The sequence below is a fragment of the Camelus ferus genome, chromosome 11 (genome assembly GCF_009834535.1).
Source record: "Camelus ferus isolate YT-003-E chromosome 11, BCGSAC_Cfer_1.0, whole genome shotgun sequence".
In the NCBI taxonomy this organism is placed as follows: domain Eukaryota; kingdom Metazoa; phylum Chordata; class Mammalia; order Artiodactyla; family Camelidae; genus Camelus; species Camelus ferus.
Window position 1 is genome coordinate 64136780 of NC_045706.1, and position 22836 is coordinate 64159615.

The following is a 22836-nucleotide window of genomic DNA, read 5'->3' on the forward strand; positions in this document are numbered from 1 at the left end:
AAACCTAATTACCTCCCCCACCCCAAAATAGACTTTGACGTTTTGGGCCTAAGTAATTGGGCAGGTGGAATTGTGACTGTCATGGGGAAAGGCCAAGAGAAACAGGTTGATGGGGGAAGATTAGGAGCCTTGGGTTGGCCACAGTGATTTTAAGATGCCTATTTAACCAACACGCAAGGCTGTGCAAATGGTTGGAATACGTGGGTTCTGGATATCAGGGTAGAGGTCTGGATTAGAGATTTGAGTTTGAAATTTTTAGGGATATAGGTGTTATTTAATGCCTTATGATTTTAAAAAATCACATTAAGTGAACAGTGAGATAGAAAAGAGAAAAAGGCCCAAGCGTTAAGTCCTGCCCTAAACATCTGGTTATCTGGTATGAGTAGAGTGATTATCATCTAAGCACCCAAACATGAACACTTTTGAGAATGAAAATGAGCACTACTAATCCTTAGGCCTAGGAAACAGGAGTAGACTAAGACCATCCCTTTCACATCGTAGGGATGGTCTCCTTGCTGACGGGAGGGAGAATATACTGAATGCGCAAATAAATGATGTGTGAAATAAGCATGAAATCATCTTCTGGAAGAAGGGAAGAGCAACTAGACTCTGTACTACATCTGCTGAACATGTGAAGAAACCATGTTGGTTGGTGGACACAAATTTAAAAGTGATCAGAATGACAGTGTTTTCACCCAAGTCCAGCTGCATGGGTGTCAGAGCATAACAGGCAACATTTGCCGAGTTTGGGGACTGATAAAGCAAGAATGGAGGGATTAATAATGACTGAGCATCAACGTTAAGCTGGGCAAGTAGGGAACGGGGACATCACTGGGTGAGGGGCAGCTGGAAACGACAAGGCCTCAGACAGGATCATAACAAGGTGGCAAATAAGATCACTGGAGGGGAGGAGTCAAGGGATGAGCAGCCAGTTTGTTAGACTTGTCATCTATGCGGATATTGAAATGACCAGTTTTGACATGGGCAGGTTGGAGAGAGTGAGCCAGTGAGACTAAAATTTTCAAAGAACAAGAAATGATCAAAGATCAGATCTGCACTTGGCAAAGACCCCTTTACAACTTCACAACCTTTCATGGGGTGGGGGAGGTAATTAGGTTAGCTAATTAATTAATTTTACTTTTTAGGGGTGGTACTGGGGTTTGAACCCAGAACCTCATGCTTGCTAAGTATACACTCTACCACTGAACTATACCCTCCTCCCTGACAAACTGACTTTTAAAAATCAATTGTATCTAGGCTTTTTCCCAATTCAGGGTTTCCCTACTTTTGTAACTTTCCTGTTGGCCTTGAACGTCTGTTGAAAGTAGGCAGTTTGTCCTTTGTGCACCTTGTGATTATGATTTTTCCATATCTCAAGTGGAGATGTAGTGGACCACTGGATTTCAAGAGATTTGTTGGACAGATTTTCAATGTGAGATGCTCTTCATAGGTGTGAGACTAAAGACCCATCACGAGTATCATCCACCCTTGTGAAACTCTCCAGATCTCTAGGTTCTGGACAGTCCCATGTAGATCAAGGTCGTAACTGACTATCACACTTGAATAATACCCCTTACTCATCATTCAGTGAAGGGAGCAAGAACATATCTAAGAATAAATATAAGAGAAGGGATAATTCTTTCTTACGAAATAATTCCAATTAATAATTGTAGAAAGAATGAGTGGAATACAAAATCACCACTGGTCAAACACCATGGAAATAATTGTTATAGACAGATCCACCGATGGATACTAAGTAAAATCAGTGGGCAAACGTAGACACTATATACATAATCTCAAAGTATTTCCGAACAAGAAAAGTATCACTTACAAGGGGAAAACAGTAAACTTATGGTGGAGAAACCCAAAAGAAACCATGTTAACCAAGTGACCAAAATTAATACCACCAGTAAAAGACAGAGACATCAAAGATGCACTGAGAAAGAAACGTTACTTCCATAGTATTCCTGGCAAAAAATGCATAATTCTAATCGAATTATAAAAATATTAGACAAATTCAGTGAGAAACATTCTTAAATATAACTGACCAGTACTTATCAAAATGTTAAGGTCATGAAAAACAAGACTGGAGAAGTGTCACAGACTGGGACGTGACACAACCAAATACAATGTGGGATCCTGAACTGAATCCAAATAGGAAAAAAGAAATTAGGGGAACTGGTGGGATGTGAATAAAGTTAGCTGTTTAATGTATCATATCAATGTTAATTTCCTGGTTTCTGTGGCTCTGTAAGTTGTTGACATTAGGGGAGGCTGGAAGAATATACTTAAACCCACACTATCTTTTCAACTTTCCTGTAAATTTAAAATAATTTAATCATTAATCATTGGAGAAAAGCCAATCAAAACCACAATGAGGCACTAATTCACACCCATTAGGATGGTTATCATCAAAAAAATAGAAAGTAAGTGTTGGTGAGGATATGGAGAATAAGAACCCTTGTGTGTCGATGGTGGGAATGTAATATAGTGCAGCCAATGTGGAAAACAGTACAGTGGTTCCTCAGAAAATTAAAAGTAGAATTACTATACGATCCTGCAATCCACTTCTGGATATATACTCAAAAGAACTGAAAGCAGGGACTCAATTTGCCCACTACTGTTTATAGTGGCATTATTTACAATAGCCGAAAGGTGGAAGCAACCCACGTATCCATCAGTGGATAAACAAAACGTGGACCATACATACAATGGAATATTCAATCTTAAGAAGGGAGGAAATTCTTTTTTTTTCTACAAAAAGTGTAAAGGTTTTTTTTTTTAATTGTGTAACAGAGGCAAAATTATTTAAGTCAATAAATTGCTTAAGAATTTCACATGTTCTGGGGGCAGGGTATAGCTCAGTGGTAGAGTGTGTGCCTAACATGCATGAGGTCCAGGGTTCAATCCCCAGTACCACCATTAAAAATCAATCAATCAACTGATTACCTCCTCCCACCAAAAAAAATAAGTTAAAATTTAAAAAAAATTTTCACGTGTTCTGATTCTTTCCACTGCCCATCACCTTAGTTCCTCAATGTTTGAGTCATAATCTTCAAGATAGCCCTTTCAACAAGAATTTTTGCTCAATCAACAGTTGTCATGTCAGTCAGTCCATAGTTCTTTGAGTTTCTTTATTTCCAGTGGAACATGGACACACTTAAAAACTCCTCACCTGTAATCTTTGGGATCCAATTTCATCAAGCAATTTACTTTAGGATTATTACGTATTTGGGGTCAGGGAAGATGGATCTGCCTGGTTCTGAATTTAAACACCCTCTAAACATGCATTAAGTTCAAATCATATTTACTCCTAAGCTTATCACACCCTAAAACAGAACCGATCGTTGGGATATGCCAATATCTAAGATAAAGAGTTTGTTAAGTTTTTCATAGTTTATTTAGCAGCTCTGTCTTGTAGTTCTTTCGCACAGATCTAACATGTAGTTCTGTGAGTAAAGGAAAGCACACAGTTACTGAGACATTTCCAACTATGTAGGTCTACGGAAAAAGCCCCATCTAGACAGACCTCAAAAGGGGAGGAAATTCTGAGACATGCTACAACAGGGACGAATCTTGAGGATATTATGCGAAGTGAAATTAGCCAGACACACAGAGACAAATAATTTATGATTCCACTCTCGTGAGTTACCTACAATAAGCAAATTTATGGAAACTAAGTAGAATGGTGGTTGCCAGGTTCTGGAAGGAAGAGAAAATGGGGAGTTTTTAAATGGGTGTGGAGTTTCAGTTTTGCAAGATGAAAAGAATTCTGGAGATTGGTTGCACAACAATGTGAATTACTTAACATTTCTGAACTGTACACTTAAAAATGGCAGATGGTAAATTTTATGTTATGTGTATTTTATGATTAAAAATAAGTTATAGAGATGGATAGTGGTGATGTATATGTAAATGCCACTGAACTGTACACTTAAACATGGGAAAATGGTAAATATTACACATATCTTAACACCATGAAATAACTTCAAAATCAAAAAAAATAAAATAACTCAGACTATAAAATTTTAAAGGAAAATATAAAGCCGAAGAGTCCTCAAGATGTGTATGAACCGAGAAGTGTTTAAAATTGGGTTGCGCATATGCAAGAGACTGAGACACACAAAATAAAGGGATTACTAGAAAAAGAATGTTTTTCAAACTCTAAGTTTTTAGTTATACTACAGAACAGAGTACTGATAAGTCCATTTAATAAGCTGGTTGCTTTTTCAATTACTTATCATCTGCAGACTCCACAATTTTCTACCCCTGGTTTCAGAAATGTTCAGAGATATTAAGATTGCTTTTACTTTGCTTCACACTTCAAACTTCAGTATGCATTAAGAATTGTGCTCCTGCACTAACGAACTCATCTACAAAAAGAAACAGACTCACAGACAGTCAAGAAACTTACGGTTACTGGGGGAAAGAGGGTGGGAAGGGATAAATTGGGAGTTCAAGATTTACAAATATTAACTACTATATATAAAATAGATAAAAGACAAATTTCTTCTGTATAGTACAGGGAACTATATTCAGTATCTTGTAGTAACCTACAATGAAAAATGTGAAAACGATTATATGTATGTATATGTATGACTGAAACATTATGCTGTACACCAGAAACTGACACAGTGTAACTGACTATACTTCAATTAAAAAATTTTTTTAATTATGTAAAATTTGAAATTGAAAGGCTCCTCCAAATAGATTGCTTATAGGATCATCACAGTGAAGGTGTTGTCAAGCACATTTTGTAGACAAGGAAATGGAAATGCTGAAGCTTTTTTTTACGTACTGTCTATTTCACACTTAAGAGCATCTCAAATCAAATGCTAAATTTTCCTCAGAAATATCCGACTTATATTTAGGTTTCATTAAATTTAGTTAAAAAAATATTCACCTACCAAGTTATTCCAGGTACACTTTAGTTTCCCAGTAACTGAATCGAATATCTGTATTTAAACTTACATTAAAATTAAAAGGAAAAATTCAGTTCCTTGGTCACACTAGCCACATTTCAAGTGCTCAGCAACCACCTGTGACAAGGCAGCTTTAGACAGATACTGCCTTTACAAGGACTATCTCTGTGAGCATCCTGATTTGTGTTTCCACAGGGTTTGTACCTATCTCTTCATTATACTTAACACATGTCATTCTAAAAGTGTGAGGGTTTCTATATCTTTTCTTGGAATTAGAATATGTGATATTAAAGGCATTACTCTCATTCACCTTCCTATCCAGGAATATCTGGCACCATTCCTACCAAGAGGGACTCGAGCAAGTTGTTACATTTAGTAATGTCATGGGTTGAATAGTGGCCTCTGCAAAGTATGTCCAAGTTCTAAACTCAGGAAGCTGTGAAGGTGACCTTGTTTGGAATAAGGGTCTTTGCAGATGTAGTTCAAGTAAGGATCTGGAGGTGAGATTATCCTGGATTAGGGTGGGCCGTAAATCCAATGCAGGGTGTCTTTCTGAGAGACAGGAAAGAAGACATACAGAGATACACAGAGGAAAAGGCCATGTGAAGATGGCAGCAGAGTTCAGAGGGCAGTCCCAAGCCAAGGAAAAACAAAGATTGCCAGCAGCCACCAGAAGCTAGGAGAGGACTGGAATGGACTCCCTCTTGGAACCACCAGGAGGAGCCAACTCTGCAGATGCTTTGATGTCCAACTTCTGGCCTCTAGCCCTGTGAGATAATAAATTCCCCTTTTAAGCCACCAGATCTGTGGCAATTTGCACAGCAGCCCTATTAATACAAGTAGTCTGTGTCACAACCACAGAGCAGGGATCATGGCAGGAAGTAGAAAGTCTTAGACGAGTGATTGAAATAGTAAATCACCACCCCAGATTTTATTACGATAAAAATGAAAAGACGGGTTTTGTGCCTGGAATACAGATGGTATGCCATGAGGTTCTGAACATGGCTTTAGAAAACAGAGATAATATAATCTTGTAACAGAATTAAGGGTTTTAGATAGCCCCTATATAACCTTTTACCTAATAATAAAACACTAAAATAATTCCACCAAATTAAATCTGATAACCAAACAAGGAGACTTAGCATCACCATTATTAATATTGTCCCCAAATTCTTATCAATACAATAATTCAAGAAACAGAAGTAGAATACCTATTAAAAAGAGATCAAGTTTTAAAAATGAATTGAGGTGGGAGGATATAGCTCAAGTGTTAGAGCGCACGCTTAGCATACACATGGTCCTAGGTTCAATCCCCAGCACCTCCTCTAAAAATAAAACAAAAAAGTAAGCCTAATTACCTAGCCCCCCCCCCAATTTTTTTTAAATAAATAAATTTAAAAATGAATTGAAGACAAAACTAAAGGAAAAAGAACTACTGAAATACTAGCAGGACATTTGAACTTAATTTAAGCAAATCACCTGAAAACTTCCCTGTTCACCAATAGTAATTTGATAAATATAATGAAATTCTATTCGTATTGCTGTAAACATAAAAGTATCAAGGTATAACTTTACTGAGAAAAGCATGACATTTATAAGGACAAACTAGAAATTGTGTGCAGATACAAAACAGAACTTCTTACATGGGGTAAGGTAAGGACAGGTGGAGCATCTCAGCATTGGGCAGTCCAGCTGGGTCCAATCCCAGGACAACTGACACATGCCACCAGGGAGGGTGAACCTCTCACCTTCCCAGTCCATGGATTACAGTGTTTCCTTTGATGTAGGGATTCCAAGAAATAGAATAGGCAATACATACAGATGGGGAATTGTGATTTATTAACAGAATCAGCAGAAGCAACAAGTTTCCGATATCCAGACCCTCCTGAGAAAAATTGTCTTCTAAAACAGTTGCTTCCTACCCCATCCCTTTCTTCACCATCTCTTCTGTCAACACAAATCCCTCATAAACCATCGCTGAGAGACACATTTACAAACTCTGCGCCCTTAGGTTGCCAATTTTCTATTTGCCTGTTCCCTCATTTATAACAGTGGTGGTACACATCATGATACACACACCGTAAGGGAGGTATTCTTAGGATATATTTCATTGCTGTTACTTCAACATAGTCCTAAGGGGTTTAACTAACAAATCACTTTATAGTTTTATAGTTGGATCTGTGATCCATTCTGAGTTAATATGTAAAGTGTGAGGTTTCAGTTAGGGTTCATTTTATTTGCAGATGGACATCTGGTCGTTCCAGCACTTATTTATAGGACTATTCTTTTTCCATTGAATTGTTGCAAATTGTTTCCATTGAATTTGTTGTCAAAAATTGGCCATGTCTGTGTCAATTTCTGGACTCTCTATTCTGTCCCACTAACCAGTCTATCCTTCCACCAATACCATACTGTCTTGATTCCAATAGCTTTATAGTAAGTCTTAAAATTGGGTAGTGGTGTGATTCCTCCAATTTTATCCTTTTTCAAAATAGTTCTGGCTACTCAGTCTTTTTTCATTACATACTCTTTATTTCTGGTAATTTTCATTGTTCAAAAGCTTGCTTTGTCTGATAGCAATACATTCACATCAGATATCCTTTTTTTTTTTTTTACTGTTTGCATGTTATACCTTTTCTCATCTCTTTAAAACTACCTATTATTTATAGGTAGTCATATACATAATGACTCTTATACACACTGAGTCTTTTTTTAATCCACTCTGACAATCTGTCATTTCACTGGTGTGTTTGTGCCATTTATATTTCATGCCAAAAAGAGTTAACATAGCAGGCCTGAGCCTCCTCTGCTTAGAAAGGCCTGCTTGCAAGACTGGCCCTTGTCTGGTATCTGAGAACTTACCTGGGAAACAGTTGCCTACATTCACATAAAACTTCCCCTAAATGATAAGAGTGGCTCAATACACACCTAAACTAACAAATGATGTGGTCACTGCTGAACACCTGCTTCCCTCATCAATCATATGGGTACCATGTTGCCTCCATGACTGACCCCCAAGAAACACCCTGGACTCCTAGCCTTTGATAAACTTCCCTGGTAGACAACACTTCCCACGAGTGCTGCAGCTAGTTGTCGGGGGAATTCAGTGCATCCTGTGGGAGTCCACTAACAGAGGATTCTGGGAAGCTCATGTCAGGTTACCTCTGGACTTCATCCCAGGCACTTTTTTTCCTTTTTGCTGATTCTACTCTGCCTCCTTATGTGGTAATAAGTCATGGCCACAAGCACAACTATATCCTGAATCCTGAGAGTCTTTCTTTGAAAAATAATTTAATTTGCTAACAAAATTATTAAATGTTTCACTTAGCAAAGCACACCTAAAAGGAAATAATGATAAAAAGAGAAGCTTAAATTAAGGCTTCACAATTTCACATAGTCACAAAGACCAAAACCCAACAGTATTGGTATTATATTTCAATTTTCAAATTTAATGTTGTAAAATCTGAAGTTACCTTAAAGGATTTTAAATGGGGGGAAAAATACTAGAAGGAAAAAAAGCATCAAATTTTTGAAATATTATGGATCTAAGACCTTTAATAGAATTTTTTAAAAGCATGTCTCCTGAATGTGTTAGATCAGTATGGTATAAAAGTTATTTCACAGAACTGAAATTACTTCAATATAAATATACAACTGCTGAGGTATGCCACTACAATATAAATTGAAATAAGCTCAACATGCAAGAAGCATTTTGAGGCATTACAAAATACTGAAAAGGGATTCTAAAAAAATAAACAACTGATTTCACAAGTTCATGGTGCAAATTGGGTTACACAGCTTCCACTTCTATAAAAACAGCTATTCATTGTTCCTGGGTTCCCCATGTAAGGTTAGGCTGGAATCAGTAGAGGTTTCCTATAAACCAGCTGTCTTGACTAATACAGTATGTTTCACTGTGCTTCAACACCCACCTGCTTCATTTCTGTGGGACTAGAATACTTCAATATACCTGTGTCCCGTGGTTTCTCTGTCTTTTTTCAGGGCCATTTGATATAATCTTCTGATTAGCATCCAACAAAAAAATGAGATCAACACCAGATGCCCCATATTCAGTTCTGGAAATTCTGCACATCTCAGCAGACAAGCACCAGGACGAGCTGGGCCACCAGTCCTCCACGGCCTTCAGGACCAAGCAGCAGAGACACCTGACAGGACAGGCATCAAACTCGCTTGGGTACGACTTTTTGTGGCTGAAAATAAAGCAAAACCTGTAAATTTTTCATTTAATATATATAACAAGAATATGTAATGAACATAATTTTCTCCATTATATAGATGAGGAACGTAAAGATGAGTCAAATTACATAAAGAGACTTTAAAATACCAAAAACATTTTAGAGCTGAGATTTAAGCCCAAGTCTCTGTTTCCAAAACTTATACAAACTCCCCCATCCCACCCACAAAGACTACCTAATTTACTAAAGGACAGAGTGTGCACAATTTAACTGAATCAAAATGGCACTCAGAGGACATACTGCGGTAGGTCCTCTGGTGAAAGACCACAGCAACGACAAAAGATATTTTAAAAATATGAAAGGGTATGATTGCTGGAAACTGAGAAGAGTCACCCTCAGTGGACAGGGAATTTTGAGGAATTCAAAGAAGATGGAGTGCCCACAGAGTTGTATCCATAGTCCAAAACCTGCAGGAGATGACAGCTTGAAAAGATGCAAGAAGCTCCAGCGACAGCTTGAGTTTTGGGGCTCCCTCCTCCTTGTACACAGAGGGCTGGGAAAGCAGTTGTGGGTCCACTCCTAGGCTGGAAGAGAGGTAGTTAAGGTGCCCTTGGTGTCTGGCAGCAACCAAGATGCCTTAGGAACCCCATATCATTACTGGGGCACACACACCACGTCCTGTCCTGTTACCTATAAAGGGCAGAGGTAAACAGAATCAGGCCCGCAGGGATTTTCATGCAACATCTGAAGAAAACCAACACCCCAAAGAGCATCACCTCATTGAAAGGACGGAAGGTAACACTGAAGAAAACTAAGTCAATACAGAAAGCAGGAGATTTTGAAAGATGGAGATTTTCAAAGATGTATGCCTAGTATGTGCACAGCAATACAACAGATTAAGACACCTGTAAATATATATATATATTTACATTTAAAGATATAAATTTATATATATAAATTTATACATATATTTATAAATATATATCTTTATCATATATATATATCTTTTATTATAAATAACAATTAGCCATCTTGGATATTAAAAATAGTGTCAAAATCCAAAAAAAAAAAAAAAAAAAAGCTCACAAAATTAAGGAAGTAGCAGAATAGAAGAAATTCGTAGAGTGGAATGGCAAGCTGGAAGATCCACTCAGTGATCTCAAATGCAGTGCAAATGTAAAGAGTAAGTATGATCTTTAGTTTAAAGGGACCAAGCTATAATTTCTAAAAGCAACTACTGAATGTCCTAGAAAGAAAGAGAATAAACGTGGGGTAATGCTCTAAGAACAGTAAGTAATACTCCAAACTGGAGAAAAATATGAGTCCACATATTATATGTATCACCATATGTCTAAAGAAGGAGGATATATATAATTCAGATGTTTCAAAATACTGGGAATATAAATATTTGTCAAGTTAAGGAGAGGGTGCCTTATAATGTCATGATAAAACCTGGTGATCCGACAAAAAAAAAAAAAAAACCCTATAATATTCTTAGTTATAATTAAAGCAAAAACTCTTATCCTTAACCAATAACATGGGTTTACTTATTTGTGGTAGGAGGTATATTTACACAGAGTATGATTAATTATGGAAGCTGAATTTCATCTTGATCAAACTTCTGCTTTTTTTTTAATATGGCCCTATTCTCTTGGCCATATTTATAGGCTCAGAAGTGCCCCCCCCCCTTTTTTAATGGAAGTACTGGGGATTGAAGTCAGGATCTCACACGTGCTAAGCATGAGCTCTACCACTGAGCTATTTCACCTGACAAAACCTTCTAATTTTTAACCCACTGTCGATGGCTTTAGTAATTGTTATGATTAACAGAACCAACAAAATAGTTTTTCTTAATACCTTTGTGGTCATAAGCAACCACTGGCTTTATCTTTATAACAAATTTTGGTTAAAATAAAGATGAATAAAGAATATATCAGAATTCCTTAAACCACAGGTAGAAAACCAAAATCCTGGCCATTCTACAAGGGAATCAGAATCACATCAGCAATGATGTTTACAAGAATATAAGAGAGCAATGGCTTTTACATCCTAGGGGAATATACTTTTGATCCTAAAATTCTCAATTAGAAAAAAAAGTCAAACTGACAACATAATGCCATTTGCAGCAACATGGATGTTCCTGGAGAATGTCATTCTAAGCGAAGTAAGCCAGAAAGAGAAAGAAAAATACCATATGAGATCACTTATATGTGGAATCTAAAAAAAATAAAATAAAACATAAATACAAAACAGAAACAGATTCATAGACATAGAATACAAACTTGTGGTTGCCAAGGGGGCAGGAGGTGGGAAGGGATAGACTGGGATTTCAAAATTTGTAGATACTGACAGGCATATGCAGAATAGATAAATAAGATTATACTGTATAGCACAGGCAAATAGATACAAGATCTCTGGTAGCTCACAATGAAAAAAAAAATGTGATAATGAATATATATATGTTCATGTATAACTGAAAAATTGTGCTCTACACTGGAATTTGACACAACATTGTAAAATGACTATAACTCAATAAAAAAAATGTTAAAAAAAAAAAAGAAAAAAATCAATCTAGTAAGGCCTAAATGCAGATTTATTTTGATCCATGAACACTATTTTTAAGAATTAGAGAATGGAATCTATCAAAATAAAAAAATGATTCTAAAAGGAAAATATGATACAAATAAATATAATGGTTGATGGCAGAAAAGTATACAATATATTGCTAAGTCTAAATTAATATACTTTATAAAAAATAAAATAAAATTCTAAAATTAAGAGTAAATAATCTCCACTTGGAGATACTGAACAGGAGGAAGTGGAAGATGCATATGCATTAACTAGGACCTAGCAATCCTGCTTACAAGTGCAATGCGGTGCGGCACACGATAGTGTATATGAGCAAATATCAGTAAGAAGCAGTTTAAATGGAATCACCATCACACAGCAACAAGGTGAGATGTGAAAACACCATGCTGGGGACAAATGAACAAATTCACCAGAAGAATATGAGTTATGTGCATTGCAGATACATACTCAGAAAACAAATTATACATAGTACAAGTAAGTTCACATATAAATAAAAGGATACACTTAATATGAATTAGAATTCGTACCATGACCAAAAAAAAAAACTTACCATGAACTGAGAATGGAAATAGGAAATGGGGATTAAAGGGAATAAATATATCAATATAACAAAGGGAACAATAGAGTGTTGTAAACTAAAACAAAAAATTTACTCTGCCCTCCAGTCCAAATTAAAAAACAGATAAATTAAAAAAAAAAAGATTTGTGTAAAGATTAAAAACAAAATATGGAGGACTTCAACTCTTAGGCAAGATGGAGTATCAGGGGCCAGATTAACCTTTCCACCTGAAACAATCAAAAAAATTGACAAAATATAAGGAAAAAATGGTTTCCAAAACAATGGATACCAGGCAACAAAGGAGACAGGAAGCAAGGAGATAAGCCCCACAATTGCCCCAGCTCACCACCTGAGAAGTTTTTAGACTTTTAGGGAGAAAAAACTGAGGCAGAACCCAGCAGACTCCCTGATCTGAAGAGAGAGATTTGAGAATCCGGGAAGCCAAGGCAGCTAGCTAGAGTTCATGGAACAGAACAGGGAGAGAAAACCCCAGAGATCTGCAGGGGGCCCCTTTGGCATTCGGGGGAGTAGGAGTCAGCAAGTATAGGTAGGGAAAACACCAGAGATCCAAGGAAAGAATCATTCAAAAGCATCAGAGGGAACAGTACCCTGTGCTCATTAAGGGGAATAGTGCCTGTTCCAAGCTAGCAGAATGTAAAATTTCATAATTCTTGGCCCACTGGGTAGGGTACTCCGGAAGATCTTCCCTCAGTAGTGGGGAATAATTAACCCGAGACAGAGCACTTTTCTGGACCTGCCTAACAAATCCTAAAAAGACAAAGACCAAAAAAGATCCAACTGTTTTCAAGTAATTTAACTATATTCCCAAAATAAAGCTCAAGAAGATTTATAGGAATACAAAGTATTCAGCATTCAACAAAGTAAAATTCACAGTACCTAGCATCCAACAAAAGATTACCAAGCACATAAACGGCAAGAAAACATGATCTTTGGAGAATTATCAGTGAATTGAAACTGACTCAAGAACTGACAAAGATGCTAGAATTAGCAGAAAAGGACATATACACAATTACTATAACTGTATTCCATGTGTTCAGAAAGTTAAAAACAGGCATGAAAGATATAAAAAGACTCGAGCCAAACTTTCAGAAACAAAAGCTATAATGTCTGAGATAAAAAATAAACTGGATGGAGGAAAAAAAAAAAAAACAACACTGGATGGGATGAACAGCAGATTACATATCACAGAAGAAAAGATTACTGAACTTGAAGTCAATCAAGCTCATTATGCCAAAAAAAAAAAAAAAAAAAAACCAACCCAAATTGAAAAGAAAAAAAAAAATCAGAAACTATGTGATGATTTCAAGAAGACTAATACATAGATAACTGAAGGGTGGGGTGGGATGAAAAAACCAGAAAACATATTTGAAGAAATAATGGCCTAAAACTTTCCATAATTTAAAAAAAAAAACACTATAAACTTACAGTTCCAAGAAGCTCAATGAACCCTAAACTAAAGAAACATAAAGAGGGGGGTGGGTATAGCTCAGTGGTAGAGCACGTGCTTAGCATACACCAGGTATTGGGTTTAACCCCCAGTATCACCATTAAATAAATAAATAAAACCTACTTCGTCCCCCCCAAAAAATTTTTTTAAGAAACATAAAGAAAACTACACCAAAGAATATCAGAATCAAATAGCTCAAAATAAGTGATTTTTTAAAAATCTTAAGTCAGCCAGAAAAAACAGACATGTTAAAGAATATATATATGACATGGAAACAACCTTAGTGTCCATCGACGGAGGAATGAATAAAAAAGTTGTGGTATATTTATAAACATACAATGGGATACTGCTCAACCATAAAAAGAGAATGAAATTTTGCCATCTGCAGCAATACAGATGGACTTGGATGGCATTATGCTAAGTGAAACAAGTCAGAGAAAGAAAAAAACAGTATGATATCACTTAAACGTGGAATCTAAAAAATCCAAAAAACTAGTAAATATAAAAGAAGCACTACCTTACACTTATTGGGTGTAAGGTAGGCTCAAGGAGGTTTTGTACAACACATGGAATATAGCCAACACTTTGTAATAACTGGAAAAGGAATGTAACCTTTAAAAATTGAATAAAAACTGTAAAAAAAATTTATGAAAAGAACATATATAAAGATGACATCAGATTTCTAACTGGAAACAATGCAATAGAGAAGGCTGGGGAATGAAATCTTTAAAGTACTAAAAGAAAAAAAACTGTCATACTCTAATCCCAGAGATAGCAAAAATATCTTTCAAAAATGAAGGCAAAGCTTCCAGTTCAGGACAAGATGGAGAAGATACACTTCCTATTCCTCTCCCTAAATACAGCTAAACATAATGGTACATTAAGAAACATAACAAGACTGAAAGGTGGAGAGAAATGGCAGATCAAGAAGGGATCCTGGCCCCAAGAAATGAAATGATGTTGGGCTTCCTGGGTTTTCTTTTTGCTTCTTGTATTTCACACTGGGTGTTAGAGAAGCCAGCAACCTGAAAATGTCAATAGGTGCAAATTTTTAAAAACCTAAGAAAATCCTGGTCTTCGAGACAAAGGACGAGAAAAGGGACAGGACAGCCTTGTAAGACAAAACTTTTAGACAATAACCACCATACTCCAGCCAAGCTCCACAGAAAAAAAGGGTGATACCACCCCTATTCATATCAGCAAAGGCCTAATAGGAAGCCTAGACTTCCCCTTGCCAGCCTGCAAAACTACATCTTACCCTCCCAGCCAAGCTGCTGTCACTGAAGGTCCAGTGGGGAACCTAACAGACATCCCAGTGCACTGGAATGAGGCATCTCTCTGATTTCCCCACCCCCAGTCAACAGAGGCTGAGTGGAGAAACTGGACTTCTATCCAACCTGGCAACAATAAGGTAGCACCTCCCTTTCCCTTGCCAGTGTGGTGTCAGAGAAAACCTGCTAAAAATAGGAGATTTGGGTAACAGCCAGAGTCTCATGAAAATGCTCAAAATGTCCAGGATCAAAAAAAAAAAAAAAAAAAAAATCGCCCTACCAAAACCCAGGAGAAGAGCCACTTGAATGAGAAAAGAAAACCAAAAGACATCAACACCAATATTTGGACTATCTGACAAGGAATTTAAAGCAGCCATCACAAAAACGCTTCAAAGAGCGATTATGAATATGTCTGAAACACATGAAAAAGTGCAACTCAGCAGAGAAACAGAAGATTTAAAGAATCAAGTAGAAATTCTAGAACTGAAAAATATAATTACCAAAATAAAAAACTCAAAAGCAGAAAGGAGCCAAAAGAGGAGAAAGGTAGAGCAATTGAATACAGAAAAACAGAAATTACCCAATCTGAATGACAGAAAACAGAGCAGCAGAAAATGACCAGGGCCTTTGGAAGCTGTGGGACTATAACAAAAGATCTAACATTCGCATCATAGGGAGTCCAAGAAGGGAAGGAGAAAGAGTGTGGGCCTAGAACGTATCTGAACAAATAACAATTAAAAATATTCCAATTTTGGCAAAACAACCCCAAAGGGTCATATGGGAAAACTATAAAGAATGCTACTCACATAAATTTGGCAAGTGAGAGGAAATTTTCCAATTCCTCAAAAAGCTACTACTACAGTTCTACCTACATGAACAGCCCTGTAATTATTTTAAAATTGAATTTCTACTTTGAAAACTTCTCCTAAAATCTCCAGACCCAGATGGTTTCACAGGAAAAGTAATACCAAATATTTAGAAAACAATTAAAATTGAGGGGAGGGTATAGCTCAGTGGTAGAGTGTGTGCTTACCACACACAAGGGCCTGGGTTCAATCCCCAGCACCTCCATCTAAATAAATAAATAAGTAAATAAATAAATAAATAAATAAATAAATAAATAAATAAAAGATTAAAAACAAACAAAAAAGAATTAAAACCAACTTTAAACAATCTCAGAAAATGGAAGAGGAGGGAACACTGCCCCAACTCATTTAATGAGGTCAGGTACACCCTGATACCAAACCCAAAGACATCAAGAAAGAAAACTAGACCAATATCCTTCATAAATATAGATGCTAAGCCCTTCATAAAATATTAGCAAATAGATTTCAGTAATATAGAAAAAGAATTATACACCATGACCAAGTAGAGTATGGATATGCAAGGATGGTTCAAGTTTGAAAATCAATGTAATACATCATATCAACAGGCTAAAGGAATACTATATGATCACATAAATTGACATAGGAAAAGCACTTGACAAAATGCAACATTCCATTCATGCTAAAAATGCTCAGCAAGTTAGAAATGGAGGGGAATCACCTCAACTTGATAAAGAGCATCTACAAAAAACTACAGCTAACACACTTAGTGGTGAAAAACTGCATGCTTCTTTCCAAGATTGGAGCAAGACAAGGATGTCCACTTCACCACTCTAATTCAACATCATATTATAAATTCAACTCAGCAGAATAAGGCAAGAAAAGGAAATAAAAGTATGTATTGAAACAGAAATACTACCTCCTCTTTGCAGATCACATGATGTGCTACACAGAAAATCCCAAGAGATGTACCAAAAACAAAAAACAAAAAACAAAAGGAAAAAACTCCTAGAACTGTTTGCGGAGGGAGGACCCTTAAATTAGGAGGCCCACCAAATTGTGGGTTCTTGGCACCTGCTGTGAAAGAATTCGCACAGCAGAAAGAATTTGCAGAAGGGGAAATGGGAGGAAAGTGCTTAAGTGAGGAAGAGGCACTCAAGTGGGGAGCCATCAGCAAAGATGGGTGGTAGAGACATCTCTGGCCCGGGTTGGGCCACATAGACTTTTATGGGAAGCTTCTGCCATCATGTCCGCCTTCAATGTGTGGTGGAGGCAGTAAGTCCCTGCTCTGAGTTTTTCAGTCCTCTATGGGCTTTTCTGGTGGTTGTCATAGCAATTGTTAACTGTCATGGCACTCATGGGTATGTCACTGAGCATGTTAACACACATTACAATGAATGTATAATGAGGCTCAAGGTCGACTGGAAGTTAGATCCTCCACCATCTTGGTCTCTATGAGTTCTAACCAGTTCTTGTTTCTTCTCTGCAGCTGCCTCCTGAGACTTAGACAAGAGTAATTGGTTTCTATATGAGGAAGGGGCAGGGGTATGATCCTGGGGGCAAGAGCCTTGGTAACAAAAAGGAAGTTGCTTTTAATCAGAATGCCTGCAACCTTGTGGACCCAGCATCCCTCCCAAAAAACCACCTCCAAAGATTCTGTTCAGCCACGGAAGTTTTAAAGGGAAATGAAGGAATAATCTCAGTTAATCATTGAGATAGGTGGTCAGAGTTCTTGCCATCTCCCAAAGCCTGCAGGCTTGTCCTAATCAACTACTTGAGCCTGCTCTTCTGTGACTCAGGGAGGCCTGGGAGACTTCAGCTTTTCCATAAACAAGAGGCAGGGGTTGTGGGGGGTGGGGGAGGGGATGCCACAGGTCCTGCTAATAAGTTAAGCACAGTCATAGACTACATGATCAACATACAGAAATCAATTGTATTTTTATGTACTAGCAATAAAATATGTGGAAATATAAATTTGAAATACCATTTATGATAGCTCAAAAAATTAAAATTACTTACATATCTCACATATCTAATAAAAAGTATGTAGGACTTGGATGCTAAAAACTACAAAATGCTTATGAAAGAAGTCCAAGAAGCTCTAAGTAAATGAATAGACATACTGTGTTCACATATTGGAAGATTCAACATAGTAAAGGCAAATGTCAATTCTCTCCCAAAATGATATTAGGATTAATACAGTTCCTATCAAAATCTCAGCAGTATTTTGATTTTGCCTTTTTTGGGGGGTGGGGGGATTAGGTTTCTTTCTTGCTTGCTTTACTTTTAGAAGAGGTACTGGGGATCGAACCCAGCTAAGCATGCTGTCTACCACTGACCTATACCTACCCCCAAGCAGTATTTTTTAATAAATATAGACAAACTGATTCTAAAATTTACATGGAAAGGCAAAGGAATTAGGATAGCCAAACAATTTCGAAAAAGGTGAATAATGTTGAACTCACACTGCACTATTTTGGAAATTAGCATAAAGTTACAATGAAGACAATGTAGTAATGATGAAAAGATACACATATAAACTAAGGGGACAGAGTAACTAGTCCACGTCCAGACCCACACAAATTTTTTTTCTGATTTTTAAAAAATTTTTTACAATACAGCAAAGGCAATTCAGCAGAGAAAGTAGTCTTTTCAACAAATGGTGATGGAACAATTGTATATCCACATGCAGAAAAAAAAAAGAAAGAGAGAGAATATTGATTTAAACCTCACACCTCATTCAAAAGCAAAAAAAAAAAAAAAACTCGGAATAAATCTATACATAAAATATAAAAGTGTAAAACTTTTAAAAGAAAATACAGGTGAAAAATCTTTAAGACTTAGTGTTATGCGAAGAGTTCTTAGATATAACACCAAGGATCTGTATTTTCAAAGCATAAAGAACTGTTAAAACTCAATAGGAAGGAAAGAACCCAATTTTTTTAAATGGGCAAAACACTTGATCAGATAAATACCTTAAAAGGGTTATGGGGATGATAAGTAAGCTCATGAAAAAATAATCAACATTATGAGCCATTAGTGAAATGAAAACTAAAACCATGACAAAATATGGCCATATACCCCTACAGAATGGCTAAAATACTTTTAAATGTTTTAAAAGATGTTAAGAAGATGTAAAGCAATCAGAACTCTCATATATTGCTAGTGAGAATGCAAGATGGTACAGACACTTCTGGAAAAGTTTGGTAATTTCTTATAAAGTTAAATATTTACTCATTATATAATCTAGCAATCCCCTTGGGGCTAGGGAAATAAACTGGTACAACTGTCTTAGAAAGTGTCCTTATGTGATGAAGTTGAATGTGGGCAAACTCTATGACCCAGAAATTCCATCATAGGTACAGAAGCCAAAACTAAGTCAGGCACGTGTGTCCCAGAAGACATGTCCTGATTCAAAGCATCACTGTTTACAATACCCCAAACTAGAAACAGCCTATAAGTCCTTTAACAGAACAGTGGAGAAATACATTGTTGCCTGCTTATCAAATGGAATACTTAGCAGCAAAAAGTACTACAGCTTTATGCTTGGTTTTGGAATAATTCTGTGAAAACAACAGATGAGGTTAACTAACCAAAGAAAGGCACTGAAGAAAACACGGAGTAGGAAAACAATACATAAAGAATCCAAAGACATGCAGAACTGTTCAGTACATTTTTCTGTGGGACACAATTTTAGTCAAATTATAAAGAAAAGCAAGCAACTAACCAACATAAAATTCAAGATAGAGATGGGAGGAGCTGTGATGATTAGGACTACACAAAGGATCATAAAATAAAAGGCAGTGTTCTACTTTTCCTTCTTTTTTTTTTTTTTTTTTTCATCCAGTAGTCTTTTATTGGTCATTTATGTGAACAAAAAATACAGCAAGCCATATCAATAAACAAAGAATGTTGTGGCCATCAAGTCATCAGCCGCTACCACCAGCCCTGCCACTCCCTGCCAGTGAACTCAGGATGTAGACCAGCAGGCAGCCAGGCCTCTGAGGGACACCCTGAGGGACGTGAAAGAACAGGATACTGGCCCTAGATAGCTAGGTGCATGTCAAAGGAATGATTTCAAGAAGTCCAGACATTTGCACCTTCCCATACTTAGAAAAGCACTAAATTCCTTAACTTGAGCTATCTGGTTTTCTTTCATTAACAGTAATCTTTTGATGTTCCGGCTACCTGGTCTTTGTTTTTATTCTTATATATCCTGGCTCCTCCCCTACCTCTTTGGATCAGTCCCTCACTGCGATCAAGGGTTCGTTCAAAGGGTTCGATTCCTCAGAAATGTCCACTGAATAAAATATAACTCTCAACTTCTACATTGTGCATTTTATTTCAGTAGACACACATGCCAGGTACCAACATTAGAAAAAAAAAAAAAGGTCAACCTAAAACAGCCTGTTATTTTTTAGCTTGCCTCTTCCCATAGTTTCTCTCACTACTCTACAGATCCACAATCACAGATGAAGGCAGCTTTACTGGTAACAGATCTTACAAAAAAGGGACACTCAATCAAGAGGCAAGAGAGCCATTGATAAATCCCTCCAAATACAGAAGTATCAGTCAGCAATCACTGTACCAACTGCCCAGAGCTTCACATACAGCGTCCCTTCAAGCCTAAGATTATGCCATGTTGTAGGGGAGGAGGAGACAAGTTCTAAGAGAATTCAACCTTGTTTGAAACTAGCCCACGTGCTATAGAGTAGACTACATGTGTTGCCAATGGATGTAACTGGTGTTCCAGGTTCTTGTCCCAGAAAGAATTCAGAGACAAGAGGTGGAGGTTTAAATAAAGTAAAGTGAGGATTTATTAAGTAATGAATAGTACACTTTCAAGGGGAGAGCAGGCGGGCTCAGGTGAGCAGCTGCTGCAAGATTCTTTGGCAAGTTGGTTACGTAGAGTGTAAAAATGAACGGGCAGAGTATTTATTGGGGAGGGAAGGGTCTGGGGTCATACTCCCTGATTTTCATCCCAACTCCACCTTCCCAAAGGGAGGAGGGATTCTTTCCTTATTTAGGTTGGATCAGAAGTGTCATGGTGTTGGTGCATGATGGGTACTTCTAATCTGCAAGGCTAATTTTATTGAAATGAGGGGATAATAAGCAAAATGTTACATTCAGACACTAGAAATTCCGGCCTTTTCCCACCTTTCTTTGTTAGCCTCCAGGCTGCTCATCATCCCCAAAGGGTGACCACTTAGCCCAGAGGTTCCTGCTTTTCCTTCTCTGCCCAGGGACTGCTGGTGCTTACATGATGTATGGTTTCCTGCATTGGGCCTGTGTCTCTCCTTTCTGCCCAACTCCTGCCATTTGGCCTGCATCCCCCTTTCTCTGCTCGTATCTATAGTTACCTGCCTGCTCTAACACAGGCACTGTATGGAGAGCTTCATTACTACTATTCTTTTTCCAACTACCAAGACCAGTATTCAGAACCAATGGGAAGGGGAACCTGAGAGTAGAATTTTATTTCTTAAGATTAATGAAGGAGGGAAGGTATAGCTCAAGTGGTAGAGCGCATGCTTGGCATGCACGAGGTCCCAGATTCAATCCTCAGTATCTCCTCCATAAATAAATAAACCTAATAACCCCCCAAAAAAGGTTAGTGATGGGTACACAGATTCTAGGTTGAGCTGTATTCTTTACACCTTCGAGATATGTTTTACAATATATCTGTGTCATCTTTCTTAATTTTAAAGTGGGAGAAAAAGAACTAAACTAAAAAATCTTGATAATAAAGAAAAAAATATGAGTGTGGGACAAAACCCTGGATCTACTCCCACAACCTGCTGAATGCAGGCTCATTCCAAGATGATTTGCCAAAAAGGAACCAGTGTAAAATGTAGTCATGAGTATGACAAGAAAAAGAGAAAGACAAGCAAATGGCTGACTACACAAATGCTGCAGCAAAGTGTGACCAAGAGGCAAAGGAACTCAATTAGGAAATATTTCAGACTGATGGATTTAAATTTAGTGAAGCTGATGAAGGAAGAACACAAAGAAGAGATGCAGATACAAAATGAAGAAATAAAACTCCTTGGATTAGAAAAATTCAAAGGTTTGAACTATTTCCTTAGGAAGCAGGAAATGGGTAGGAGAAAAGCTTTTGAGTAATAAAGCCTCGTGCAAGCTTGGGAGTCTTTAAATATGTGACTTACTGCCTTAAGAAATAAAACAATTTTTTCCTACCACGTCTGCACCGTTTAAGGTGTCCTCGCAGGCAGGCGCAGACCTCTCAAACCTCCATGTCCTAGGATACGGATCCGTCTAGGGCTCCCCCGACATCCCTGCCCTAAAAAAGGGATTTTCCTCAAATTCGTCCCCTTCCGGCTCCTCCGGTCTCCGTCTCCCGGGTGGGCTGAAGACTCCTCCACTGAAGCCAAGGATACTCCTTGCTGCCTCTGCAAAGAGCGACTCCGCCCCCATCCCAAATCGCAGACCCGCTGTCCCGACCCCAAGAGTCCCCAGTTGGTCAAGGGGTGCTGGTCTCGAACACGCTTCCCGTCCCACCCCTCTGCTCGGGCTTCGAGTCTCCACACTCCCGCTCTTATACACATTCAGCACCTCGGTCGTACCTCTGAGCACCTAGAGGACGGAATGCGGAGGCCTAGCTGAGGCATTTGAGGCTAGTTTATCATCACCATGGAAACCCCTAGGCGGGGCTTCAAGGGGGCAGAGCCAGGGGCGAGGCTAGCCGTAATCTTCAATTCCCGCCCGTCGTGCGCACGTAGCGCACGGCGCACGCAGCGCACGGAAGTGGCGTGCCCTGCTACCCTCGGCACTGCGCCCATGCACCCGGCAACAAAAGCCCTAGGAGCCTGCGCCCCCGCCCCGCTTCCGGGTTCTCTCCAAACCCCACCTTCTTCTCCAGGAAGATGGGCGCAATCCTACTTGCAAAATCGAGCGGGAAGGACGCAAAGATTACGGCGGGGCGGGGCGGGGCCCCAGTGGCGGGTGCCTGGGGGCGGGGCAGCAAGGGCCCCAAGTGTCGCGCCTGGAGC

General features: G+C 38.1%; 1 long non-coding RNA gene and 2 other non-coding genes across 4 annotated transcripts; 1 reads left to right on the forward strand and 2 right to left on the reverse strand.

Annotated features, from left to right (window-relative positions):
- Positions 1–3408: 3408 nt before the first annotated feature.
- LOC116667382 lies at positions 3409–3535 on the reverse strand. The gene has a single exon (XR_004324271.1). It is a non-coding gene; the product is annotated as a small nucleolar RNA SNORA18 (small nucleolar RNA).
- Positions 3536–6738: 3203 nt separating this feature from the next.
- Positions 6739–22675, reverse strand: LOC116667254. Of its 2 annotated transcripts, XR_004324070.1 has the most exons (3): positions 22025–22675; positions 9562–9702; positions 6739–9133 (listed from the first exon to the last, which is right to left on the reverse strand). It is a non-coding gene; the product is annotated as an uncharacterized LOC116667254 (long non-coding RNA). The 2 variants fall into 2 exon arrangements; XR_004324069.1 differs by lacking the exon at positions 9562–9702.
- TRNAG-ACC lies at positions 16005–16076 on the forward strand. The gene has a single exon. It is a non-coding gene; the product is annotated as a tRNA-Gly (tRNA).
- Positions 22676–22836: the final 161 nt, after the last annotated feature.